This window comes from Petaurus breviceps, unplaced genomic scaffold, assembly GCF_028583685.1.
Source record: "Petaurus breviceps papuanus isolate PSGF00001 unplaced genomic scaffold, PetGlider_PUasm1.0 90879, whole genome shotgun sequence".
Classification (NCBI taxonomy): Eukaryota; Metazoa; Chordata; class Mammalia; order Diprotodontia; family Petauridae; genus Petaurus; species Petaurus breviceps.
This window is the reverse complement of record NW_027187368.1, coordinates 3,299,414-3,326,716: the sequence shown is the minus strand read 5'-3', so window position 1 is coordinate 3,326,716 and position 27,303 is coordinate 3,299,414. Positions and strand designations below refer to the sequence as shown.

General features: G+C 40.2%; 1 protein-coding gene across 2 annotated transcripts in view; it reads left to right on the top strand.

The window, feature by feature from the left end:
* Positions 1 to 6,128: 6,128 nt before the first annotated feature.
* Positions 6,129 to 27,303, top strand: part of GSN (gelsolin) — a 74,620-nt gene continuing 53,445 nt past the window's right edge. Inside the window, exon 1 of one of the 2 annotated variants that reach the window (XM_069073791.1) lies at positions 6,129 to 6,271. The gene's annotated coding sequence lies outside the window, so the exon portion shown is untranslated. Of the gene's footprint in view, positions 6,272 to 20,318; positions 20,338 to 27,303 lie in introns of those variants that run through there. The other variant, XM_069073792.1, reaches the window with a different exon arrangement.

Genomic DNA, 27,303 nt, shown 5'->3' with positions numbered 1-27,303 from the left:
AGCTCAGAGTATGGGCAGATTTATTTAAGGTTTATGGGAAACCCCTAGAATTCTTATCAGAGCCCATAGAAAATAAAATAATATTCAACCATGGACAAGACTCTTCCCAGAAGCCTGTTTGGTCTTAGTGACATATTACCGTTCTGAGCAAGGTTTGTGTGTGTGGAAGGTGGGTGAATATGGGGAGGGTCGGTTCTGGAGGTGCTTTTCTACATTCCACAGTTCCTTAAGATGTTGCTTTCTCTCATTACTCTTGTATTCAGATGTTCTGACAGATATCATAGGTTGCAACTTCCTCTCATAGGTTCCTTCCGATATTCCTGTTTCATACAGCTTCCCTCAGCTCCATGCAGCTTTCTTGAGCTTCCAACAGTTGGAGGTCATTCCATTTCACAAGTCTCACATCTCTTCTTTGCTCTGCCTATCGGCACTAGTCCTTATACACAAGAGATTTTCCATAGACTAGAGGACCAGCAGATGGCAAATGCTCTCTTTCCCAGGGGAACAGCTTTCTACTACAGTCAGTAAGGGAAGACCAAAATCCTCAGTCTCTGCCTCATCAAAGTGTGTTTCCTCTAGACCAAAGTACAATCAGTTCTGCTATAGTACATGTTTTGGAAACACAAATTTGATCCAATGTAATTCATGTATTAGGGAACATTTTGAGCATAAGGTGAATTTTGTTTCTGCATGATTTCTTGTGCAAGAAACAGAGAAATAGATTCTCTTTAGCTGCTCTCTTTCCTGTACTCCTCAGAGAATGAAGATCCCTCAATCACAATATGGATGCTATAAACTGAACCCATAAGAGAGGAAGGCTTCCTTCTCCTGTGCGCTCTCTCTCTCTCTCTCTCTCTCTCTCTCTCTCTCTCTCTCTCTCTCTCTCTCTCTCTCTCTCTCAGAAAAGGGAGAGGTATTCCTGTTTTGTGTTGTCTTCCTCAGTTTCAGGTGCTAGAGATGATCCCCATGGCACTCAGGAGTTGGAACCATGACAACCTTGAAACCAGAATTATAGATGGGATGGCACAGCCAGCCAGCCTAGCAAGGAAACCCTGAGAAACCACCTGGAATTTGAGCCCAAGAGGAGTTTTAGACTTGGAACTGGTACTGTGTACTCTATAGGAAGCTATGAAACTAATCTCCTTCCCTCCCAGGACTGAGGTAGTACAAGGAGCTGGGAAGTAAGGAGAAGGCTTATGCCTTCCAGTGTTGGGGGGAGTAAATGAGTACATTTGTGTTTATACCTTTGGAAGCAAATATTTCCATGTAAAAGCTAAAAGAAAAAGAAATAGTGAAATAACTCAGAAAACTGTACCACTTCACAATAACTTACCAGGCATAATCTTTCTGATGTCCACTCCCATAAGCAAATTTCCACACAATGCATTATCCATAGCATAATGATCTATGTCCCATTATAGCAGAACTGTCTGTATCCAAATCGCTGACTCCTTTTGTGCCTCGGGACACACATATAAAAAATCTTCTAGGGGCCAGAGGAACCATTTCCCCTTGTATCTTACAAGCAGATCTCTCTTCCCAGGATCACATTGATTTATGGTAATTCATCATATCTTTCATTCTTTTTCTTTTCCAAGACTTTGGTGATGTACTTTTCTACCAACATTCCTTGTAGATCTAATGGCTTAGGGGAAGAACCGTGGTATTCCCAGTTGTCTCTAAATTCATTTTATTTCCATTTGGGAAACTGGAAGGAGTTATTCACATTTTTCAGAACTACTTTCTGAGACATCTATAGAATATTGCACATTTATTTGGATGCTAAATCACATCCGGAGTCATTTTCCAAAAGTAATTTTAAAAACTCCAGAAATGGTAGGTAAATATATTAAAAGGTGATACATTTTCTGTCTAGCCATTCAGTCTGAGATTAATAACATTTTTCTTGTAACAAATTTACCAATAAACTCTATTTAGATTTAGAAATAAAGCAATAATGAAAGAAACTTGGTGTAATGTATAAATAGCCAGCCTTGCAGTCAAGAACACCCAAGTTTTAAGTCCCATTGAGATCACATTTTAGCTAGTTGGATCTTAGCAAGTCATTTAAACCTTCACCACTGTCAGGCAACTCTCGAAGACTGTAAATTATAAAGCAGATATAGGTCAGCATTGGTAGAGTGAGTTCCTCATGGGAAATTTCTTATTCTAAAGAAAACACAAATATGATACCCTCACACACACTACCCTCCAAAATAAAAATGAACAATGATGGCCAACATTTCTATAGAGCTTTAGAACTTTCAAAGTGCCTTATATACATTATTTTATTAGGTAATAAAATAATGTAAGGGCTTTCCTTGCAACAACACTGGAAGATCAAGGGCATACATTATTTGTCCCATGTTATAGTTGAAGAAATTGAAGTATTTAATTGTTATGATTTGAACTCAGGTCAAAAAGATACTAGATAAATTGTTAAAATTATTTACATTGTGATAAGGTAAAGACTTTTAACTTTCAAATGTAGTTTGTAACATACTCATTTAAACTTTTTACCTATGACGCAGCTGATGTAAATAGGCTTAAGTGACATACCCAGGGTCACACAAATCTGAGGCCAGATTTGAACTTAGAAAGATTGATCTTCCTGACTCTAGGCCTGGTTCTCTATCCACTGTGCCACCTAACTATCCCTAATGTTAGTGTTAGAAGGGCAATTAGTGTACCAGAACATAATATTAAATTTGGCATAGACTTTAAAACATATAATATTAGATTATAGAATATAGAAGACCTAGAATAAAACTTATTGATCATTTGGTCCAACCTCTACAACATCTTTCATCTCTTAACTCTATTCTCATGACCACTACCCCATTACTTAGTTTATACAACTCAAAACATAAATTCTTCAATTTGACATTAAAAACCTTTCATAATCTGACTCGAACCTACTTTTATTATAAACAACTAGGTGGCATGGTGGGTAAAGCACTGGAGTGGGAGACATGAAAAGCTAAGTTTAAATCTGGTCCCATACACTTATGAGTTATATGGCCCTAAGCAGTCTATAAAATGTGAATAAGGATAGCACTTATCTCCCAGGGTTGTTGTGAGGATAAAATGAGATAATATTTGTCAAGTGCTTTGAAAACCTTAAAGCATTACACACACACACACACACACACACACACACACATATGTATATACTAGCTATCATCATTATTTTATGAATTTATTCCTTATTACTCTATGTCATACCATGTTTCAGCCAAATTGAACTACTAGTTGTAGTCCACAAGCTCAATATTTCATTTCCTGCTTCCATGTTTTCTTAACTATGAAGGGAATCAGAGAACAGGCTTACTTCTTAGATAAAGTGAGTCTGTAGAGACCTTCTCCCAGACTATGTTCTATGCTTGCCTTCCTCTCTTCATTTCTTCTGTGTGGAATTCTTATCTTCCTTTAAGACTTAGCTCTGGTGCCACCTTGATGCCTTCCTGATTCTCCCAGTAGTTGTTACTCCATTCTCAAATGACCTTGTAATAAATTGCAATCTGGATAGTTGCAGGGAGAAACCATGTGATCAATGAGATCACCAAGAATATTAATTCCTTGCAGGCATTTTATTTTTGTCTGTGTGTCACCAGCACTTTTGAATAGTTTCTTGAACACAGTAGACTCTTAATAAAACTATATAGAATTGGCTTTTAACTTTATGTTCTATAATCCCTTCCAGTTCTAGTATTTTACATTCTAAAAGGTCTTCCAGTTCTTACATTTCTATGAAGTCTATGGAAAAGAGTCAGAGACAGGCTGGTGGTGGCTTATCTCTTTAATTTTTAGAGGAAGTGAACCTTAGAATCTTTCCCAAGTCAGGAAAGGTAGCAAACTGTGACACAATGTTGTGTAAACAACCTGGAGGCAAAAGAATAAGACAAAAGAAAAAAGAAAAGTGTTGGCGAGAGTTGGCACTGGGCTTCAAAGTAGGATTCCTCTGACCTATCCAACTCAAAGTTATAGAATCAAAATATCCCTCACAAGCTGTGGTCAGCTCAAAGCTTAATGATACAGGATGTCATATGATTGGGATGTTATAAAACCCCAAAAATTCAGAAATAGTGTAAGTCAAAAATGAAGTGTCTATCATTCTGACCCTTAATTATTTCCAAGACAATTTATAACCAGACACTATTTTAAAAATCCCTTTGTAAGGTTATCGTTTGTAACTGGGAAGTCCTTTCCCCATAGAAAAAATGTTTGTAAAGTTTTGGTTAAACCTCCTAGAATTTAAACTAAGAATTCTTAGAAGTCATGCAATTAAAAACAAAACAAAACAAAACAAAAAAAAAACGTGAGCCACCACCACAAAGATAAAAAAAAAGTCCTTAACAATACAATCCATTTATTTTGGCCTTGTGTACTGATCTTTGCCCAGGAACTGCCTTAAAATCTACAGAATTCTTTGTAATCACTAAATGTTAAGAACAAAGGAAATCTGCTTCCATTGAGGTTGGATGACCATCTACTGGCTATGTGGTAAAGAAGATGCATGTTTAACTTAGGAATTTGACTGGATAAACTCTTTACATTTAACACTAATATTCTAGGATTTGTGTTTGAAAGTCCCTAAAACATTCAGTGTTAACATGTTTCCTATGGTTCTTTCCAGCTCTAACATTCTGTCTTCTAAGGTCTCTATCAGCTCTAGTATTTTAGAGTTATGAAATTATGAGAAGCAACTTAGTGTGGCTAGCAAACGTCTCAGTCAGAAAGGTCTGGGTTCATATCACTCCTCTGATAGTTACTGACTCCAGGACCTTGGGCAAGAAGCAGAACTGCCACTTCTCTGGGGCCCAGGCAACTCTCTACATTTAAGGCTTATACTGCAGAGGATGTGTTCATCTGCGTAGGTCAAGCAGGGGTGGGGAACCTGCAGTCACTCCTGGTCGAGGGAGTTTTCTTCCTGGAAGTTCCCTCTACCAATGAGATCTCAGGTCCAGTCTAAATAGAGCATGTTGAGGGAGTTGAACATAAAGCTCATTTCTAGGGCTCCTGATTAAGCAGAAATCTCTGAAAATACCTAGAATTGGCTTCTTTAAGACAATATTGGTAGTGGAGAGAATAAACCTTTGAACCAGGAAACCTAGGTTCAAATTTGTCTAACAAGATCTTTGTGATTCTAGGTGAGTCACTTAATCTCAGTACTCCATGAGACAACAAATTGTAGAAAAGAACAACTCTCTGAAACTATAACTTGTAGAAGAGGTGGCAACCTGCTTAGTAGGAGTTTGTTCACCCAGAGTTCCCCTTAACGCTGGAAGCACAAGCATCGTCCCTATCAAGCTACGTTTAACGGCAAAAGCATCGCTTTATATCTCTATGGTACTTCGAACTTTTCAAAACACTTCCTCATCTGCTGTTTCGGCCCATCCTCATAACCACCGTGCAGGGATTATTATCCCCATCTGACAAACGAGAGAGAGCACTGAGGACTGGAGAAGCGTATTCCCAAGAGTTTATGGCTAGTTGGTGTCAGAGTAGGAATTCCATCTAAGGGCTAGTATACTTTTCATTACATCACCTTGCTACTAAAGGTGTGGGGAAATATCCCTCTGTCTGGCATTAGCATAGACTATGCCACCGAAAAAAAAAAATGTGGGACATTAAAACCACAACACTGACACTCTGTTCTTAAGGAAGAGTCTGTTAGGATAGACGGGCCGGGGCTAGGCAGAGAGCCAAGTGGGTGCAAAGAACCGGGAACTGCGAGTGAAGAGACGGGGTTTGAGTTCCAGCTTTGGCACCAACTGTTTGGTGAAGATGTGCAAGTCGCCTCCTTTCCCCAGCCCACAGTTACTTTCTCAGTTATGGAATTGAGCTAAATGATTCTTGAAACCCCTTCCTGCTCTAGCTATTTTTTGAGGATTCACGGGGTTACCTCTCAGCCGCTTCCCCGAACTATTAGGAAAGAATAATGGCAGGTTCGCATCAGTGGGCAATCTGCTTGGCCCGGGGTCGGGTCTGAGCCCTTTGTGTGCTTTGAGTAGGAGGGTGTCGCCCCGCCCCCAGAACTCTCAGGCCCAGCCCCCCACGAACCCTGCAACCAGCCCTGAGCCCCCTTCAGCTGGCGTGCCCCTTGCTCCACGCCCCAGAAGGTGGCTCCTAATGTAAAGCCCTGCCCTCCCTGCCAGCCCCACCCGGCCCTGCCCAGCCCTGCTAAACCCTGCGCACTGTACTGCCCGGAACCAGCTGCTTCCCCGGATCGAGTGCAAGCAGCTTCTCCAAGTCTCGGCAAAAGTAGGAGGTAAGTGAGCTGTCCTGGAGCGAAGGGATTCTGGAGTCGGGAGTTGGGAGTTGGGAGTCGGGAGTCGGGGCCCGAGCCTGCTTGGTCCCTTCTGGTTCTTCGGGGCCAGGCTGTGCGATCCTGGAGAGTTGGTCCTGTTCCACTTTCTGCAAACCTCGGGAGCTAGCGGGAGGGGGAAGAAGAAATCGGCCAGCTCCTGAGCATCTGCTAGACTTCATCCCTCCAACTCCCCCTCCCCTTTGTCCCCCCCCCTTCGCCCACGCCCCCCCCCCCCCAGTATTCCTTCCCCCCCGCCCTCAGCCCTGTGCCCCATTACATGGACCGGAGATAGAATGGAAAAGAAAACTCGGTCCCAGCCTCCGCCTCCTCGCATCCTACGTTGGGATTGGGCGAGAGGCCAAGTCAGAGATTCTGTTTCCAGAGCACCCGGGTACCCCCCGCCCCCGTGTCCAAATCCTTCCTTCCTTATGTACAGTGGAGTTCTAAAGACAAGGGAACATGGGATTTGGGGGTGGAGGAGGAAAGGAGCAGAATGTGTAACGTGGCAGCCCCCTACCTCGTATTCTTATCCTCTCACAGCCCAGTTACCTACTTCAAATATAACCCTCCGCCCAGGCTGGTAACTCTCTATCAGATGTCCACTCCCCCTCACAATAATTTGGTCCCCACAGTCTCTTGGGTAGCCACACCCCGTTATACACAGTTCTTTAAAATGGTGGCCCTCAGTCACAGTCCCCTAAACTGGGGCCCACATCCCCTAACATGCCAATCTAGTGCCCACCCCTCCTCATCTACAGCCCCAAAGCTGGTGCCCCCTAAAACATAGCCCCCCCTTAACTGGTAAGAAAGCCATCTTCACATACAGCTTTCAAGCAGATGATCAGATCAGCTCGAGCACAGAGCAGCTTAACTTTGTTGAATTCAACAGGGACAGGATCAAGATTGATTCGCTGGCCAAGATGGGAATAAAGACATTCTTCAATATGATAAAGACTCAATCATGCTAAAACCTTATTATCACCCACACCCAGTGAGATTTCGGTGGAGTCAGTTTCAAGACTTTTAATATTATTTACTTTTTGTCTTGCAAAGTGTAGGCTGGAACCTAGCAGGAGGGGAAGAGAGAGAGAAAAAAATTGTGAGTGGATACATTTTAAATGCTTATCTGATTAGTACTCCAAGCTTTTATTTAATATATCTTTCCTTGGAAGAAGAGGATTATTTTTAATAACTACCCCTTGACCAAGTTTTGCTTTAAATACCTCAAGATGAAAAACATCTCTTCCCAGCTATCTGTCAGAAAGGACTTCCATATTAAAGGAGTCTACCTGGAAAATGATCACTTAGGAAAAACTAGCCTCTGGGGATTGTTTTGATAATAATTTGCATAGCACCTGTTCCTCTGGTCCTAAAATTAGAGCAGGCTAGGTGCAGAGTATTCTAATGGAAGGAATACTAGACTAGGAATCAGGAGACCTGGGTTCTGACTCTTCCTCTGCCACTAATTAACTCTGTGACTCTGGTCAAGTCACTTCCCCTTTCTGAACCTGAATCTTCTCATTTGTATAAAATCTGGCAATTGGATTAGGTGATTTATAAGATCCCTTCAGCTCTGAACACTCTTTGATAAAAAGTTCCTTCTCAGCACAAAAACTATCATTTTAAAGCATCATTCCCTGTCAGCTGGGATAGTGATGTGGTGAGTTAACTGCCTGATGTGTCTTTATGTTATTCCTGGAGATCTCTCATTCAATTATGGACTCAACTGCCCAATTGAGGATATATTTTTGAGCCTTTGATAGACCAGGCTGGAAAGGTTTTATGGAGAAGATGTTTTCTGGTAGAACATTGGGAGAGTCTCTTGGGAAATGTTGGTTCTCAGTCTCATTACTTTGCGAAGAGTTTCTTCTTCCTTAGACAGCTATTTATACATGCCAGGGAAACTGTAAATAGTTCAGCCTAGTTTGGGTTGGCATCTGGATGAAATATGTATAAGTGAGGTTTTTGTGAAAATAGAGTAATAGAACACATACCCTCCCTTTCATTCCACATGTTCATCTGTTCAATTTGTTTATTTAATTTTAATTTTTTTTTTTTAGCAAAACCAATGATAAATCTTGGGGGATGAAATGTTTGGATTAAGGCTTGTGTTAAAACTAAGGTTCTCAAGTTATTATGGCAGAAAATTAAAGAATTTGGTAAAAATGTTTACTTATAAACATAAAGATACACATGCCAATTTTTTTGCAACAACTACTTTTTGTCTTAAAATCATTGCTATTTCTTAGAATCTAGAATGGTAGAACTGGGAGGGACTTTACAACCTAGAATGCCAGAGCTGTAAAGGACCCTAGAACACAGGATAGTATTGCTAACCAGGAGCTTAGAACACAGAATGTTAGTTCTGGAAGAAAAATTAGAATACAGTGTAGAACATTGGAATTGGAAGGCACTCTAGATATCATCGAACCTGATCTATTCATTATACAGAAGAGAAAATGAGACTCAGACAAGAGCAACAAGTTACCCAGATGAGCTGGTGGATGAGCTAAGACTAAAACCAAGGTCTCTTTATTCCCAGTTCTGTGTTCCTTCCACTACTCTACCTTGTCACTTGTCAATGCTCACAAACTTTGGAGCAATGAAACTCTACTGTCCTAACCCCAATATAGGCTTGTAAGTACTCTTTTTACGGAGCTGAAGATAGTTGATGCATTTTATGAAAACATTACCAACTCAGAGAGAATATTTTTAAGCTAAACCAAGTTCTTTGCTTTTGGCTTGTGCATTTTTCCTTCTTAGTCTTTGATTTTATTGTTTGAATACATGGATATATTCACTGGAAACAGCAACCACTGTAGAGGTTGTAACACAATTTTTCCTATGGAGGAGGAGGACAAAGAAGGGGGAGGATTACAAGTCATCTGGCCTAGCTTTGCAAAGTTAGCACACAAGAATCATAGAACCATAGAATATGAGCTGGAAGGAACATTCGAGCATAGAATGTCAGAGCAGGAAGGGAACTTAAAACTATTAGAATCTATACTTTTAGGAAAGGCTAGGACCTGAGAAGCCATCTAGTCTTGTTCTCTCATTTGATAGGGAAATTGAGACCCTTAGCGGCAATCAGTTCTGGGGACCTGAGCTTATTCTTTTATATGACAACTAGAAACTAAACAGAAATTCTTTAGAAAACCTTGTAGTAATTGTGATGTTTTACCAGACTGACTGTTTCTTCAGAAGAGGATGTTGCAATAGTAAAGTTTGGTTTGGGACCCAGGGAAAGCAGTTCTCAGATGCTGAATTTTAAGTGAAAAGAATGAAGATAGGGAGCTGAGGAGGGAAACCAATATTTAGGCAGCTGGTGAAAGTTAAGTAAAAATATATATTCTGCCTCTTAATACAGAACCTGCCCATCATTTTAGTTCTTGGTGTGGTTTCTGAGGTCACTGTTCAGAGCCTATTCTCTGGTTAGACAGTCTGCTAGTGGCACGAACGCTACCCTCACTGTAGGATTACTTCTCTTTAGATTTCATATCAGCACATTGAAAGGAAAGGCATTAAAGGAAGTCAATTGGAAGAGGCTTTGGCCTGAATCCACAAAGAAGGCAATTGAATACTTCACACCAAACACTTGTCTACACTGTTAAACCCAGCAGTTGGTGTTAATCCCTCTCTAACATAAGAGGAAACCTTAATGAAATGTGCTGTCATTTCTATGCAAAGTCACTTTGCCACTCTAAGTCTGAGTTTGTCATTTGTAAAAATTGAGAGTTGGACTAGATGACTTGTTATACAGCCATAGAATGTTAGTGCTGGAAGGAACCCTAGATCCAATAATACCATAGCATGGCATATCATAATTGGAAGGAACCATTGAATATAGTGTTATGAAGATTTAAAAAACATTATGTTTTTACATTATTTTCATTTTCCAATATATCCCATACCCAAACATTTATTAAGTGCCTGATATGGGCTCAACACTGTGCTAGGTGCTAGGGAAACAAAGACAAAATAAATGCAACAATCCTTACTGTCAAAGAGTTTACATTCCTTATAACAAAGAAAAAAAGAAACAAAGGAGGAGGGGAGAGAAGCCATTGAGCCAACCTGACTAGCACATCAATCAAATTAAACATTATGTGCAGTGTTCCTTACCCATAGTTTACCATCCAAAAAAGGGAAGGAGGTACATTCTTATATCTCTCCTTTGAGTGTGAATTTGATCATTACAGTCACACAGAACAGAATGTAAAAGCATGATTTTTCTTTAGCATGAGGCAGATGATCTCTTGAGTTCCTTTCAGCTCTACATTCTATGTTTTAATATTCTGTGTTCTAAAGTCCCTTCCACGTCTAAAAGTACATATTCTAATGCCTTTGCCAGTTTTAAAATTCTAAAGTCTAAGGTCCTTTCTATTTCTGACATGGTAGATACATTCAGTTACATGATTGAACCAAGACCTAGAGAGATGAATGACTTAGCTAAGACCATATAGCAGAACTAGGGGATGAATCAAGTTGGTCACATTCCCAGTCTAATGCTCTTTTCCTAGCATAATACTGCCTCTTTACAATGTGGAAGACCATTGCAATAATAGACTTTAATGATTTTAAATAATAATCCTTTGAAACTTTAAGGATCTATAATTTTGTCAAGGTAGATATTAACTCCACCATGATCTTTCTACAATTCCATATCTGCCTTTTAAGGACATGGAAATACAACTGTCTTGTTGACTAATGTAGACAACTAAGCTGAGTCATTCACACCAGAAATCCCCTTGGGGAATGCATAGAATCAACCTTGTTTTCAACATCATATGTCACATTGAGAAACAGGGATGACAAATTGCAGTCTGCAGGACTGTTGTTATGATTAAGTAGCTAGAGAGTCGATGAAGTTGAGTGGAAAGAACCCTGGTCTTGAAATCAAGACACCTAGGTTCTAGTCCTAGCTCATTCTCCAACTTGCTGATTGGCTCCAGCTAAGTTACACTCTTCTCTGATCCTCAATTCCCTCATCAGTCAAAGAAGGGGGTTAGATTAGATGATCTTTAAGGTCACTACCAGTTTTAATATTCCATGGCTCCATGTTTATTCCAGTGCAGCAATTCTTTCTCTGTTGTTGAGCTCGAGGCTATAATATCAACATGGAACCACTTCTTGCAACTGCAGGTGGTTTCTTTGCTAATCCAAAATGCCCGACATTTCCTGGGGTCATGTGGGTGGTATTTACAAACATAGCATATTGTCTTGATATTTTGCTCGCTGCTCTAGGAGAAGACTTCTGAGATGGGTGGTTAACTTGAGCTGACAAAGCCCTAGTCCTTCCTGCTGTGCTTCATGACTAAACTGGGCCTGTGACCAGTATGGTTTAAAAATGACTCCTGGTGTTGTCATAGCAGTTCCTGAAAAAGAACATACTAGAAACGTTCATTCTTAAACTTATGGAATGTTGGCAAGAAGGATACCTAGAACATGGAATGTTAGAGCTGGAAAGAATCTTATAACAGAATATTGGAAGTGGAAGGGACATTAGAACACACAATATTATAGCTGAAGTGAATACACAATCATAAAAATATAAAGCTAGAAGGGACCTTCCCCTCAGCTACAAATCTTTCCTCTCTCAGATTACTTTCCATTTACTCTGAATATATCTTGTATGTACCTAATTTTTTTTTTAAAGCAATTGGGGTTAAGTAACTTGCTCAACGTTACATGGCCAGTTATTTTTGTGTAGGTGCTGAGTATCTGAGGCCAGAACCGTCCCTGGTCTCCCGACGCTGGGGCCAATGCTCTTACTGACTGCACCACCTAATTTTGTTTTTTGTTTTTTCTTGTTTGGTCTGGTTTTTCATATTGTTTCCTCCATTAAAATTTAAGCTCCTTTGGGGTCACAGATTATTTCTGCCTTTCTTTATATCCCTAGTACCTAGCAAAGGCCTGACACATATAAGTTCTTTAAATGCTTATTGACTGGCCAACTGACCTTAGAGATAATTGTATGCCAGCCCATACTTTTATTTAATTGATTTTTAAAATTTTTGTTGACTCCTTTTGTTTTTACATCCAAGTTTCTGAGTATGATCTGCCCCTCTACCCCAACAGCCTGACAACTAAACCCTCCCTTATAACAGATCTAATATTGAGGAACTGTTGATAGGATCATCAGGACTGGCTACTATACCTACTCCCTTCTCTGTACTTAGAAATGAAGGTTGGATCAGCTTTAGCTGTGGGGAGCCTGGCCTTTTGTTGAGAGGGGTTAGGCTCCTTTTTCTCACACTCTTTAGTTTATTAACCCACCACCTCAATGCCCTGGGCACAAATTTACTTACAATAGGTTATTACTAACATCTGGGGTTTCTCCAAAAAGGGGGAAGTAAAAAGGTACTCAGCATAAAATATGAATCAGGTATGGGATGGGTAATTTATTCCTACACATAAAGGAAATGTTAAACATAAAAGATCCAGTGCACATTAACAGAATGACTTAAAACTGGATTAAGTAATTTAGCTTGTAACTACTATTACAGTCTTCTGGGAGGTTGATTTTTAAATTTCATTAGAATATAAAGGAGTTTGAAGGCCTGTTAATTAGGCATTTTACATTTTACTTTGACCCTACACTCTCAAACAGCTCTTGGGATATGTCTGCTGGTAAACAGGACAGGTTTGGATCAATTGTCTTGTCAATTGCTGACCTCTCCAGGATTACTGGACTAATTGCCGGGAACTTGAAGGGAGCCAAGGCTTCTTGACCTCTTGAAGGTTGGTTCTAAGTCTGGACACAATCATCTCTGGATAGATACTTATTTACCTGAAATCATGAAAGAACAAATATCCAAGAGGAAAAGGCAGCCAGGGGTCCAGTCACAAACTGGACTTACTTGAGTCCCCATCCTCCTGGTACCATGTCGGCTGTGATGCGGTGGTGCAAAGGGCCAGCCCATTCCTGGCCTTCACTAGAAATCTCTGGGTTACATGATGTCACTTGCAGGGTCAAAGCAGCAAGCTGCCAGTTATTTTAATTGACAGAGCACACCAAGGTGCTATTATAGAGCAGGGGAAGACTAAGGGACCACTCAGGGTTGCCATGTCATACCAAAATGCAGAGTCCTTTCCACACAAGTCACCCCATGATTGGAAATAGGCTCCAAAGCATAGTTGGTCAGAACCAGGAAGAGCAACTTTGAGCATGATCAATGGAATAACCTCTATGGGCCAATTAAGCTTGGACCACACAGAGGAAAACAGTTAAGTAAAAAATAACCAGCACAGTGTGGTCAAATCTGACAACATATGTGACATTCTGCCTTGGTAGTCCCCTGTCCTTCTGCCGAAAGGAGGAATTTATGCTCCATTATTGGTTCTCTTGTACCATTTTTGTGTTTTCTAATACTCAGTATTCTATTTATTTCCTCTTAGTGATTTTTTTCATTTACATAGTGGTAGTCACTGTGTATATTAGCCTTTTGGTTTTGTTCTTAACTTTGCACCAGTTCATACAGACCTTCCCATGTTTGTTGGAAATCTGTAGATTTACTATTTATTATTGTACAGTAATCTTCCATTACATTCATGTAAGTCCCTCCCATCTTATAGATGAAGGTTCATGAAAGGAAAGTGACTCTCCCTTGTCACACACAGGCCTCCTAGTCCAGGGTTCTTTTCACTATATCACACTGCCATCCCCACCCCCTTTCTTTTATTAATCACAGTTTGAACAAAGGAATGACTGTAGAGGTTTCCAACAGTATGATTTGTGAAGGGTTCAGTTTCTTTGTATAAATTCTGGTCTGATTTTTTAAGGCAGTAGTTTTATTGCTTATGGTTTCACCATGTATGAAACTAATGATAATAATAATAATAGCTAGTTTGCAAAGCACTATTGGGGGAGGTAGGGGATGCTGCCCAAGTTCACACAGATAGTGTGACCTGAGTCTGGATTTGAACTTTACAGTCTTCCTCGAGTCCAAGTCGAGCACTCTAGCCACTAAATGCCAACTAGCCTTCAACTATGTTTCTCTTGTCTCCCCAACTAGATTATAAACTCTTTAAAAGGGTAAGCAGTCATCTGTTCTTCCCTTATTTCAGCCTTCCCAAATGTTAGATGCCACAGGGAAACTGGGTGGGTTCTATGACACCCAGTCTTTGTGGAGCCCTGGTCTGGGGAAGCTGTTTGAAGTGCTAGCTAGACAAATTCTGGAAGTACCAGCTGAGGTTGATTGACGGACCGTAGCCCAGCTCACCTTCCAGAGGACCTAGTACCGTTTTGCTGAGAAGACTGTACGACAGAGATTACATTAAATTCATTCACGCTTTAGAGAACAAGCCCTATAGGATTTCTGTAAGAACAAAGTACAGAGCTTGGAGGGGCTCCGGGCTGCTGTGAGGATACTTTGAGCACTTTACCAAGCAGAAAATGAAAACTTGACAGAAGCAATCGCTGCCCTCTTGGGATGTGACCCGAGGCAGTGATCCACAATGGCAATTACTTAATGGGATGAGGGAATCCAGTAAAGTAATAATGATAGCTTAGATTTACATAGCTCCTTATGGAGACTGAGCACTTTCTTGAGCATTATCTCATCTGATCGTCACAAAAAGCCCAGCTAAATAGGTAAAGCGAGTATTAATGTTCTCCATTCTACCAGTGCCAAAGGTAAAGGTCTAAAAGTGGAAATGATTTGCTCAGATTCACACAAGGAATGAGTGAAGGAACTGTGATTCCAATTCAGTTGTCCCTACATCTGAAGTCCAGCTTTTTTCTTCAGAACTGTACTTCTTCCCTTGACATTTTAAACAACTCCTGGCCAAGTGTTTACTATCACTGCCATTAACTGAGAAGCAGAGAAGTTAAGAGACACCCAAGGTCATGTAACTAATTTTTCTTTACTCTGACTTACTGTATGACCTTTAACTACTCACCTCCCCCTTCTGAGCCTCAGTTTCCTTTTCTGTAAAATGAGGGGGTTAGTTGCCCTAGATGGTCTCTCAGATCTCTTCTAACATTCTATTAGTCTAACTTAGGCAATGGCTACCCAGCAATTAGAGAGACTTAAAGATGAGGTATTTCATTTCACCAAATCACCCCTCCTCAGTAAGCCACATTTAAAAGCAGCCCTGGATTGCCTAGGAAAGCTTCCAGCCCTTGAAGTTAATGCTATAGTTGGAAAAGGAAGGCAAGTCCTTTGTCCTCAGAGCTGTAGAGGGGGCACAGGTTGGGTTATACCAGGGGTGGGGAACCTGTGGCCTCAAGGCAACATGTGACCTTCTAGGTCCTTGGGTGTGACCTTTTGGCTGAGTTCAAGTTTTACAGAACAAATCCTTTTATTAAGGGGATTTGTTCTGTGAAGTATGGATTCAAAGGGCTGCCCTTGAGGACCTGGAGGGCCACATGGGGCCTTGAGGCTGCCACAAGTTAATGTTCTGGTTGTGCTCTTTTACAATAACAGCTCTGGTCTTAAAGACAAGCAGATATTATTATTATTTATATAAAGGAAACAATTCAAATGACTTGGGCCCACTCCACTGCCCACTTTAATAACAATAATAACTCACACAGTTACAAAGCTTTTTTCACATTCATTATCTGATTTGATCCTTACAGTATTACCCCCATTTTACAAATGAGGAAGCTGAAGTCAGACAGGGGAAGTGACTTTCCCATAGCTAGTAAGTGGTGGAGGCAGGGCTGTACACCAAGTCCAGTACTCTTGCCCCTGGGACAGTCTGCTTCTCTGAACAGTGGCATCTGGTTTACAGAAAGCAGCTTGGCCCATGTTAGAAGCAACAGCAGTGGTGGGTGGTGGGGTGGGGGAGAAGGAATATCTAGTCTTTTTGATGGGACTACATTTTCTCAAAGTGGGTAAATCATGGGATGGCAGCTGGTCTGTCCCTGGGGGAGGAAGATGTTGATAATCAGATCCAGTGAGTGGGCCCTGATCTGAAAGTCCCTGAGCAGACTTTAGTATCAGTATTTATTGGTAAGGTGGAGGGGAGGAACACTGCTAGCAGCTGTTTTTCTCTCCCTGCTGAGAATCCCAGAATGCTATAAATATGACATCGTGTTGGGAAGTTGGTGAGAGTTGGGTAGGGAACAGGGTTGAGTTGGGGTTGTTGGTTCCCATGGGCTTGTATCTCTTCCAGGTCAGCCTTTGAGCTTTACAGGTGGATTCAGATCTGGTGGCTGGAGACTCATTAACTAATTACACTCTTGCCCCAGTGGAGTTTAACTCAGGCCTTTAATAGTGTTGTTCAGTCATTTCAGTCATGTTGGGCTCTTTGTGACACCATTTAGGGTTTTCTTGGCAAAGATCCTGGAGCAGTTTGCCATTTCCTTCTCCAGCTCATTTTACAGATGAGGAAACTGAGGGAAAAGGGGCTAAGTGACTTGCCCAGAGTCACACAGCTAGGCAGTATCAGGTCAAATTTGAACTCAGGTCGTCCTAACTCCAGGCCCAGCTCTCTATCTATCCTGCCATCTAGCTGGCCACCCTTAAGAACAATCCACTTCGAAGGTATAAATGTCTTTAGGATCCCTTTCTCTGTAAGAGAGTGTTTTGATTTATCCAATTAGAATCCTTGGATCCAAGGGTGTGCTGAAGCTAGCTCCTACCAGCCTAGGAGAGCTGATTGTTAAATTTTTAATGTGAGCATTCATACCTCAGAAACTGGCAAATGTCATAAATCAGGGCTTGGTTGATTGTTTTGTTGATTGTCTAGACTTAAGAAATTGATGGAGAAAATGTGAATAATGCAGATTAAACTTTAAAAGTATGTCACAAGTACAGTTTGTCTGCTCCCCACCCCCATCCCAGACAAGTTGTTGAACATTTACCAGCAGATTCTTTCTTGGAACTGGGAGCTAGAAGAGATCTTAGAACCTAGAATATGGAAGGGATTTTATGACATGGAATGTTAGATTTGGAAGGGCTTTTAAATATCATCTAGCCCATTCCCATAGGCTTCCAGACATCCTCCCTCCCTGGGGCTCTTGATGCCACACCCTTGGTTTGCTACTTGCCTTTCTCCCTTTGACCATCAGGGCCACCTGTTTTGGCCTTAGTTGAGTTGTCAGGAATCTAAAGAGCTCTTGGGAGTTTTTGTCCAAGAGGGGAATATACAAATCTATATTAGGAGTGAATGAGTCAGTAGGAAACCATCTGAAAGAAGGGGGAGGGGGAACTAGGGAAAGAAAAAAAAAAGAGGCAACATATGGGTTTGATAAATGTTTCTACCAAAACTATTTTATAGTTAAGATGCAAAACAGCGTGCTGTCTATATTCCGGAGTTACCATATCATCATCCTTTCCCTGGGAGGAGGAGGCCTCTGCTAGAACTCAGCAGAAAGAAGACTAGAGTTGGGCATTTGAACAGTTTTTTGGGAAGTTAGCTCACTTTCAATCTCCTCAAAACTGAAAAATATTTAGACACTTCTCTGCCTTCCGAGCTGAGAGTAGCCTATATCTGATACCAAAGGAACCAGATGCAGGATGGAGTTTTAGCTACAGTACAGGAGACCTAAAGCAAGGGAACAAAGGACTTTACACATAGAACCAGAGTGATGATTGGACTTGTCCAAGGTCACACCTTATGTAAGGGCTAAAACAAAACGAAGTCACATTTCTAGAAAGCTTTTAGATTTGCAAAGCACTGGGTTAATTAAAATCCTCAGAAATTAGTGATGCAAGTTTCCATATTGAAGATGAGGAAATAGAGCCTTAGAGATCCTAAGTGAATTTCCCAGGGTAAAGCACTTGGAAAATATTAGAGCCAGGATATGAATCCAGATCTAACATTCTTTACATCATCTCATGATGTGACCTACATCCAAGTCTCTTGACTTTGCTATTAAACCCAGACCCTGTGGTTTTTTTTTTTGACACACTACTGTACCCGTTTTTCATTCTCATTTGTGGAGATACTTATACCATTTGAAGCAATTAGGTGGTACAGTAGATTGAATGTCAGGCCTGGAGTCAAAAAGACTCATCTTCCTGAGTTCAAATCCGGCCTCAGATACTTACTAGCTATGTGACTCTGGGCAAGTCACTTAATCCTGTTTGCCTCAGTTTCTTCATCTGTAAAATGAGCTGGAGAAGGAAATGGCAAACCACTCTGTGTCTTTGCCAAGAAAACCCCCAAATGGGTCACAAAGAGCTGGACATGGGGGCAGCTAGGCGGCACAGTGAATAGAATACTGGCCCTGGAGTCGGAAGGATCTGAGTTCAAATCCAGCCTCAGACACTTGACACACTTACTAGCCATGTGATCTTGGGCAAGTAACTTAACCCCAATTGCCCTGCCTTCTTCCCTCCAAAAAGAAAAAAAAAAAGAAAAAGAAAAAAGAGCTGGACGTGACTGAAAAATAAAATACACTTTTTGCTTGCAGGAAGAATATATATATTTAAATATATTCAACCTTGGGAAAAGAAGGGCAGCTCATGATACCATCTTTGAGTATTTAAAGGACTATGATGTGGAAGAAAGATTAAATTTGTTCTCCTTGGTCCCTGACAGCAGCAAGAGGAGCAATACAGGAAGGCACATTTAAAATAATTAGAGTTGTCAGAAGGTAGAATGGCCTCCCTAGGGAGGTAGAAGACTTTTACTTGGAAGATCTCCAAACAGGCTGTATGACTTTTGTCAGAGCTGTTGCAGAAGGGATTTTTATTCAGGGGGTGGGGATGGGGGAGATGGGGAGTGGGGGTTGGGGTGAGGGGTGGGGGGGTAGTAGACTAGGTGACTTCTGAGGTCCCTTTTAATTTTCCTATTCTGTGAGCACATTTATAGTCATAGTATCATAGATCTAGAATTGGAAAGGCCCTCTCTGGTCCACCCCACTCATTTTACAGATGAGGACACTAAGTCCCAGAAAGAATAAATGACTTGACAATGGTCACATAGGTAGTAAGTATCTGAGGGAAGATGTGAACCCAAGTCATGCTACTCCATGCTATTTCCAATATTCTCCACTGCTACTTGAGAACAGCTCTGGCCCTCCGAAATGGGGGTAAAAATGTCAACTTTGGAGACAGAACAATAGAAAGAAAATAGATTAAATCATTCCACCATATCCTCACATGAATATAAATACAGCATTTTAAAGTAATTTTATGAAAACACTAGAAGCATACCTCATCTTTAAGTATCACTAGGTACTGTCCCCACCCTTCCTAGGCCTTGGCAAGCTTCACTGAAGGCAGCATGGCAGCCAGCAGAGACTGAACTGAATGTCAGAACTGGGTTCAAGTCCTAGTTCAACCACTAAAAGTTATGTGACTGAGTCTCAGTGTCTTGATCTGTAAAATAAGAGGTTTGGAAGAGATGGTTTGTAAAGTATCTTCCCACTCTAATATTCTCAGGTCTTTCATAGCCCTAACATTTTTTGTCTTATGAATATAGATTGAAAAGCTCTGGTTGAGAGAGAATGAGGGAGGTGCCTGTTAATATACAGACTCCTATTTTTCTAGATGAACACTATATTATTGGGAAATGAAGGAATTCATCCCTGAGCCTTCTGGCACGGCATCTTATTTAGGTGACTCATGTTGAAATCTGGCTGTTTCTTGCTCTCCTGAATTTCAGAGATATTTACCAAATTAAGCCTGGGACAGAACTTCATTTGTGCCCTGAACCACAAGAGCCTGGGGCATGGACATTGGAGAGAAATGTACTCCTGTCTTTGGAGTCTTAGCATCAGATGAAATACTGTTCCATGTCTAGTCATGGGGCATTCTTGGAATAGCCTTGGAAAGTGTTGTTTGGGACTGAAAGGAATTTTCCAGGTTGTTCAGAATCTTTTAGGCTTAATTGCTCTTCTGAATGTTGATGATTTGAACTGTATCTACAGAAGAATAGCTAAATACTTTTCTGAATTTCCTGGTCACAAGGTCAGCAGCTGGGGGAGGTGGGGTTTGGGGGAGATGCTGATGGACTTACCAGTGAGATGCTGGGGAACTCCTCAATGGGCTACTGATGAAGTACTGATGATGACACTTTATAGTTTACAGATCACTTTATGTACATTTTCCTCATGACAGCTCTTTGAGGTAAGTATTGAAAAGTCTGCTAACTGTTTGTGGAACCTAGGTCTGTCATTGCCTCTCTGAGTCTTAATTTCCTCCTTTGTCAGATGAAGAGAAGAGACTATGATCACTAAAGTATCTTCCAGATGTAACATTCTATGTTCTAAAGTCCCTTCATATTCCAACATTCTGTATTCTAAACCTATGTTCTGGTGTCCCCAGCTCTAATCTATGCTTGTATAATGATAATATCTAGCATTTAGATTGCATTTTAATGTTTTCAGAGTGCTTTACAAATATTATATCATTTTATCTTCACAGCAACCCTAGGAAATAGGTGTTTTAATTATTCCCATTTTACAGATGAAGAAACTAAGGTAGAAATTAAGTAACTTGAGCTCAGGTCCCATGCTCTAGCATCACCTACCTGCCTATGTATACTTGTATATGCTTTGTATACATGTTTCTTCCTCCTATAGGATGAAGTTCCTTGAGGGCAGGTACCATTTCATTTTTTTCCTTTGTATGCCCAGTACCTAGCAAATGCCTAGAAAACAGTCGGTGTTTAATACATCCTTGTTGGTTGATTGATATGTTCTAAGATTCTGTATTTTTAGCTTCCATATAGCTCTGACATTCTGTGATTTTTGATGTTCAAAAAGGCAAGAACATTTGCCCAAGGTCACATGGTTAATTAATAAGTGGTAGAGACACAATTCAAACCTAGGATGTTGTCTGACTCTTAAGCTATCATGCTTTTGTTTGTCCTAGATTGCCAGTTCACCCACATTTTTATAGACTGTGAATGTCTGAAGTCTGTGCCAGCTGAGTACAAGTGCTGGTGGATCCTAACAATCTGAAATGACTTTGGGTATGGTCCTTAGAACAGGCTATTTCTGTTATTTGAGAACAACCTAGCTAAGTATGAAGAGGCTTAACACTGGAATTTTTGCCCATTAAGCGATGAATTCTTTGATTATGGTAACCCATGGTCAGAAACATTTATGGCACTATATAGCATGCTGATCCAATCTAAATACTTTTTGATGCATTTTGGAGTGAATTATTTGCAGCTACATAATAATAGCACATATTTCAGAGTGCTTTCCTTACAATGACCCTGTGAAGTAGGCATTGCAGGTATTGTTACCCCATATAATGAATGAGGAAACCAAGAGTCAGAGGAGTCCTCTATTACATGATGCCAATGCAAGACTAAGATTTCATATGTGAGTATCTGAAATTATCTGTTTTCCTTGCCACAGTTTATAAGAATTTGTGAGAGGATTGGATACAGATTTCCAGAGTCTAAGTGGGGTTAGAATGTCTTGACTTTTGAGTCTGGATATCAGGGTTTAAATCCCAGCTCTGCCACTCTTAGCTATGTGATCTGGGATAAGCCATTTCCTTTTTTGAGCCTCAGTTTACTGTTCTGTAAAATTGGGATAAAGGCAGTTGTATTACCTACTCTACAGGACTCTTGTGAGGAAAGCACTGTTTTTTCTTTCTTTTTTAAGATTTTTAAAATTCATTTTGAACTTAAATACAAAAAGACAAAAAAACCCCCCATCACATTTCTACATGCACAACATAAACAAAAAGAGGATTCAGTATGAAATCATGAATCTCCATTTCACACTGTTTACTTAAAAAAAACCTATGTGATAAATACTACACATTGTTTTCAACACTATCCTGCTTTTCTGTACTTCCTTCTGAGTTTTCTTTTGTTCTCTGTGTACTTTTTATTTTTCCCCCTCCCCTCCCCACACTACAGAAGACCACTGTTAGACACAGATGTGTCTGTATGTGTGTACATATATATGTAAAACCATACTATACGTATTTCTGTTTATCAGTTTTTCCTCTAGAGATGGCTATCATCTTCCTTGATAGGTCCTTTGTAGTTGATTTTGAGTATTTGTAATACTGAAAATAACTTAGTCGTTCACAGTTCTTCAAACAATACTGCTGTTACTGTATACAACATTCTCTTACATCTTCTCATTTCACTCCTCATTATTTTATGCAAGTCTTTCCATGTTTTTCTAAATTCAACCAGCTCATCATTTCTTATAGCATAGTAGTATTCAAACACAATCATATGCCACAATTTGGTTACCACAATTTACTTGTTTAAATGAACATCCCCTCAATTTTTAGTTCTTTACCACCAAAAAGTTACTGTAAATATATTAGAACATTTAATTTCTTTTCCTCTTCCCTTAATTACCTTGGAAAACAGACCTAAGAGTGGTATTGTTGGGTTAAAGGGTATACACAGTTTTGTAACTCTTTGGGCATAATACCATAACTCTCCAAATTAATTGGATCAGTTTGCAGTTTTACCAACAATGTATGTGTCACAATTTTTCCACACTCCCTCCAACATTTGTCATTTTCCCCTTCCATCATTTTAGCCATTCTGATAGGTAAGATGGTACCTTGAGGAGAACACTTTCGAAACTACCAAGCCCTATAGAAATGTCAGCTTCTGCTATTATAAGGTTGGACTTTTATATCATTGGTTGGTGGAGAATCAGGTGTGGGCAGAAATAGCCTGAGAGAAGTAGGGCCCTATAGAAATATCAGCTGCTATTGTTAAAAGGCAGGACTTTTACATCATTGATTGGTGGAGATAAAATGTGGATGAGTTGTATAGAATGCTGGAAAGTTACCAAATTCACCCTGGAGGCTTTGTCTGGGTGGCAAAACTTGGCCTAGCCCCAGGTTTCTGGAGGGCCTTGGCTTTGGGAGGAGAGATTGTGAAGTCTGAGTCATAGAGTATAGGTATATGAGTATACATGAGCCTGGAACTTCTCACAGGGTGTGGCTCCTGTGTTTATCACAATCCTATAAAGTGGACTGGATTGGGCTACCAACTCACTAATGTTTATTTAACTGAAATGAGTTTTTGATGAATAAAAGTATAATGTGCTCAGAGAACACCACTAAAATGTAACTCATTTCTATAGCCATGGAGTTTCTAATGGACTTTTCCCCACAACAGCCCTGTAAGTATCCTGTACATATATGATTATCCTTGTTTTACAAATGAGGAAACTTAGGTTCAGAAAGATTAGTTGATTTAGGATCATAGGATTTAGATCATTTAGATTTAGATAGAAGGATCTTTGCGCCAGCTAGTTCAACCTTTTAATTTTATAGATGGAAAAAAAAAGCTTATAAAGGTGAAAATTCCTTGCTCAGAGACACCTACCTAGTAAATATCAGAATCAGGACTTAAACCCAGGTTTTATGACTCTAAGGCTAACATTCTTAGTACTAGGTCATTAAACTTATATAGGTGCCATGTAACTAGGAATTGAACCTTTAAGTTACTTGGCCCATCTTTTAGCTCTTGTTAAGGTTCCACTTTCTCTGAAACCTTCTCTGACCAACCCAGTCCAATGTGACCTCTCTTCTCTGATCATCTTGTCTGTAGCTCTTACTGTGTTATTCATTGGGCACTCAGTACCTATAACCTGGTAACCTTTTCTTTTTATTTGTGTATGAGGAGTGTGTGTGTGCGTGTGTGTGTGGTATAGTGTATATGTATACATGTATATATGTACATGGAGTGTATAGGGTGTTCACAGAAAACTAGTATCTCTGCTATGAGGGCTTTTTAGAACTACTCATTCACCTTTGGTGTCCACCTTTACGCAACTCTCACCTGTGGCTCCAAGAAGCTGTAGCATGCACAGCAGCCACACCTGGACAATACCGTCTTAGCAGATGAGCTGAACTGGGCTGAGAGTAACCAGTATGCCTCAGACCTATTGTTGAGCCAAGGGGATGTCTACCCCAAGCATGTGAAGACTTCCATTGGCAGAATGGGTGGATGAAAACAATTTGTTCCAACAGCCATGAAGCCAGCTGAAATAGGCACTGTGGAGTGCTTGGAGCTTGGTCAGACACTGAAGATGCCAACATCATCCACTATATCCTGGTCCATCACCAATTGTCTTTACCTTTGTCTTGCCACTGGATTTCAATGAATCTGGAACAGAGATTGAGGCTGAAGACTTTTTGTAACAGCAAGCACCCTAGCATACCCAGGATGGCTGCTAGCACAAGTTCTTTGATTTGATTTTCTATAGGAAAGCAACTCAAAAGGGGTTAACAATCTTACTTTAATCAAACATATATCATTCACTTAGTCCAGGGGAGAAAGTCAGCACCTTGAACTTCAGAAAATACAAACAGAAATTACAAGCAGACGTAAAAATACAGAGAAAACAACACAATTCAACAGACCAACAGACAGGGCTTCTAGCTGTCTGTTACATACATACAGTGTTAGTTACCAGAGAGAGAAGCACCAGCAACATATGGGTTTTCAAAGCTGGGGGGGAGCTCAGTGACTGTCCAGAGTCTCATCTGGCCAAATCATACAACTCTTCCCATAAGTGAGCCTCAAAGCAAAACCTCACCTCAGGGTGTGTGTGTATATATATATTTTTAGCCTTCTCCAGGGTCAGAGGATACCACCACCTTTGTGACCCACTGCCTAATTACAAAGTAACAAGGTGTAGACCTTCCTGAAAAACAAGCCTTTCCTAAGCAAGCTTCTCTTGTTGGGCCCCACGTGAGGCCCATTTAAGGGGTAGGGAAGGTCTTCAAATTCCCTAACCATTATACTTTGTTTTTTAAATGATCATGATCATGATCATCATTATTATTATTATTTTGGGCAGGGCAATCAGAGTTAAGTGACTTGCCCAAGGTCACACAGCTGATAAGTGTCAAGTGTCTGAGGCCAGATTTGAACTCAAGTCCTCCTGACTCCAGGGCCAGTGCTCTATCTATTTTATCACTTAGCTAACTCCTTGGGGCTGATGACTTTGTGCAGCTCTGCCTCACTTAAATCCAATTCATTCACAAGACATCACCCTATGATGTCATTGGTCCTCTTTGAAATGAAGGACAAACAACATATATATGTACGTAGACATGCATATATGCCACATATGCATAAATGATGTCTAAGCATATGTATCTAAAGATACATATATTTTCATATATTTCTATATAGATACATAAGGCAGCTAGGTGGCACAGTGGATAGAGTGCTGAACTTAGAAGCAGGAAGACTCATCTTCCTGAGTTCAAGTCTGGCCTTTGACATTTACTAGCTCTGTGACCCTGGGCACTCTTTGCCTCAGTTCGTCATCTATAAAATGAGCTGCAGAAGGAAATGGCAGAGACTGCTCCAGTATTTTTGCCAAGAAAATCCCAAAATGGGGTCACAGAGTCAGACACGACTGAAGTGACTGATCGATAATATAAATACATATATGGCAATGTATGTGTATATATGTATGTATGTATATCCACGTCTAGAGGCCAAAGACCAGGTTAGTTAAGTATGGAGAGGGCTTCACCAGGAGACTGGCCAGTAGGTGAATTATTTGAACAAGACACCCCATGAAATAAAGACAAATATAAGTCTGTCCTCAGTCCTATATAGCTCTTTACTTCTGCAGTGACATTGGGAGGGAGGCAGAAAAATGGCACATGGTGCCAAGAATCATGTAGCTTTTAGATAATCTATAGATATTAGTAACTGTTGGCACTCTAAATATGAAATCCTCAACCACTGACCAATGAGTCAACATATTGCTGGAAGAACTAAGTCCTATCATTATTGACATTCTTGCAATGAAGCCAAAAGATATAAGGAAATTGCACCTAAATAGGAGGAAGGCTCACAGGTTCTCCTTGGAAAGGCAGGTTGTCAGGTTAGTGTCATGGTACATCCAAAGGTAAGAGGAAACATAATTTTATGGAACACTTGGTCATCTCACTTTGCAGTGATGACTGTGCAATGAACAGGAGCAAAAAGGCCATTATACAGAGGATAAGAAGATAGAGAAACTCTATGAAGACCTTGATAAGAGCCTCTAAATTAAGTCAACACATAAGTTAGTAATTGACAACTTCATTGAAAAGGTAGGCATAGGGGATGATGGTGAAAAATGCATTGGAAAGTATGGTGTGGGATCAAAAAAAATGAAAGAAGCCAAAGACATATGGGCTTCATAGAAACCCTATATGTGTATATCATGAATACATTCTTCAAAAAGAAAGATGAGAAATGCTAAACATGGCCAATACATTACAAAATATGAAATTGATTGTATCAACAAGATAAAAAGTAACTCGTTATTTACATTGGAATAACTTCCAAATCAGTTGTCTGTGTTCAGCTAGATTATTGACTTGTTAGTACAAAGAACAAAATCGACACCAAATTTTAAGAATAAAAATGAGAAATTGGAGATTAAAATAATTCCAAACTGACCTATTTAAACAGATTGCTGAAGTAGAATATAGGAAATGGATAAAATATTGAATGTCAATATGAACTATCATGATTACCTATAGAGATTTTCTGAACCAGTCATCATGAAAAGGCCAATAGAAGTCTAACTCTAGTCACTGCCTCAAGTCAAGAGTGAGATAAAAGTTGGTGGTAGAGATGTGCTACATTTGTTCCAGAAAAATATTGAGAGACCTTATGGGAGACATCCGTCATATTGTATGGATCCCCTCTGGAGACTTTTAGGGAAGACAGAAAAGAGTTGCACAGGATGAGAAGAAATGAATGGGTCATGATCTGTACCATTTGAGAATGCACTTTTTTTTTTTTGCTTTTTGGAGGGCAATTGGGGTTAAGTGACTTGCCCAAGGTCACATGGCTATTTTTTGTGTTAAGTGTCTGAGGCCGGATTTGGATTCAGGTCCTCCTGACTCCAAGGCCAGTGCTCTATTCACTGCACCACCTAGCTGCCCCTAGGGAATGCACATTTTTGAAGAAATGCAAGACTCATTGAAATATACCTCTCCAGCTCTCTGGTATTGGGTTTTGTTATTGTTCAGTCTTTTTCAGTTGGTCTTATTCTTCATGACCCAATTTGGAGTTTTTTTGGCAAAAATACTGGAATAGTCTGCCATTTCCTTCTTCAGCTCATTTAACAGATGAGG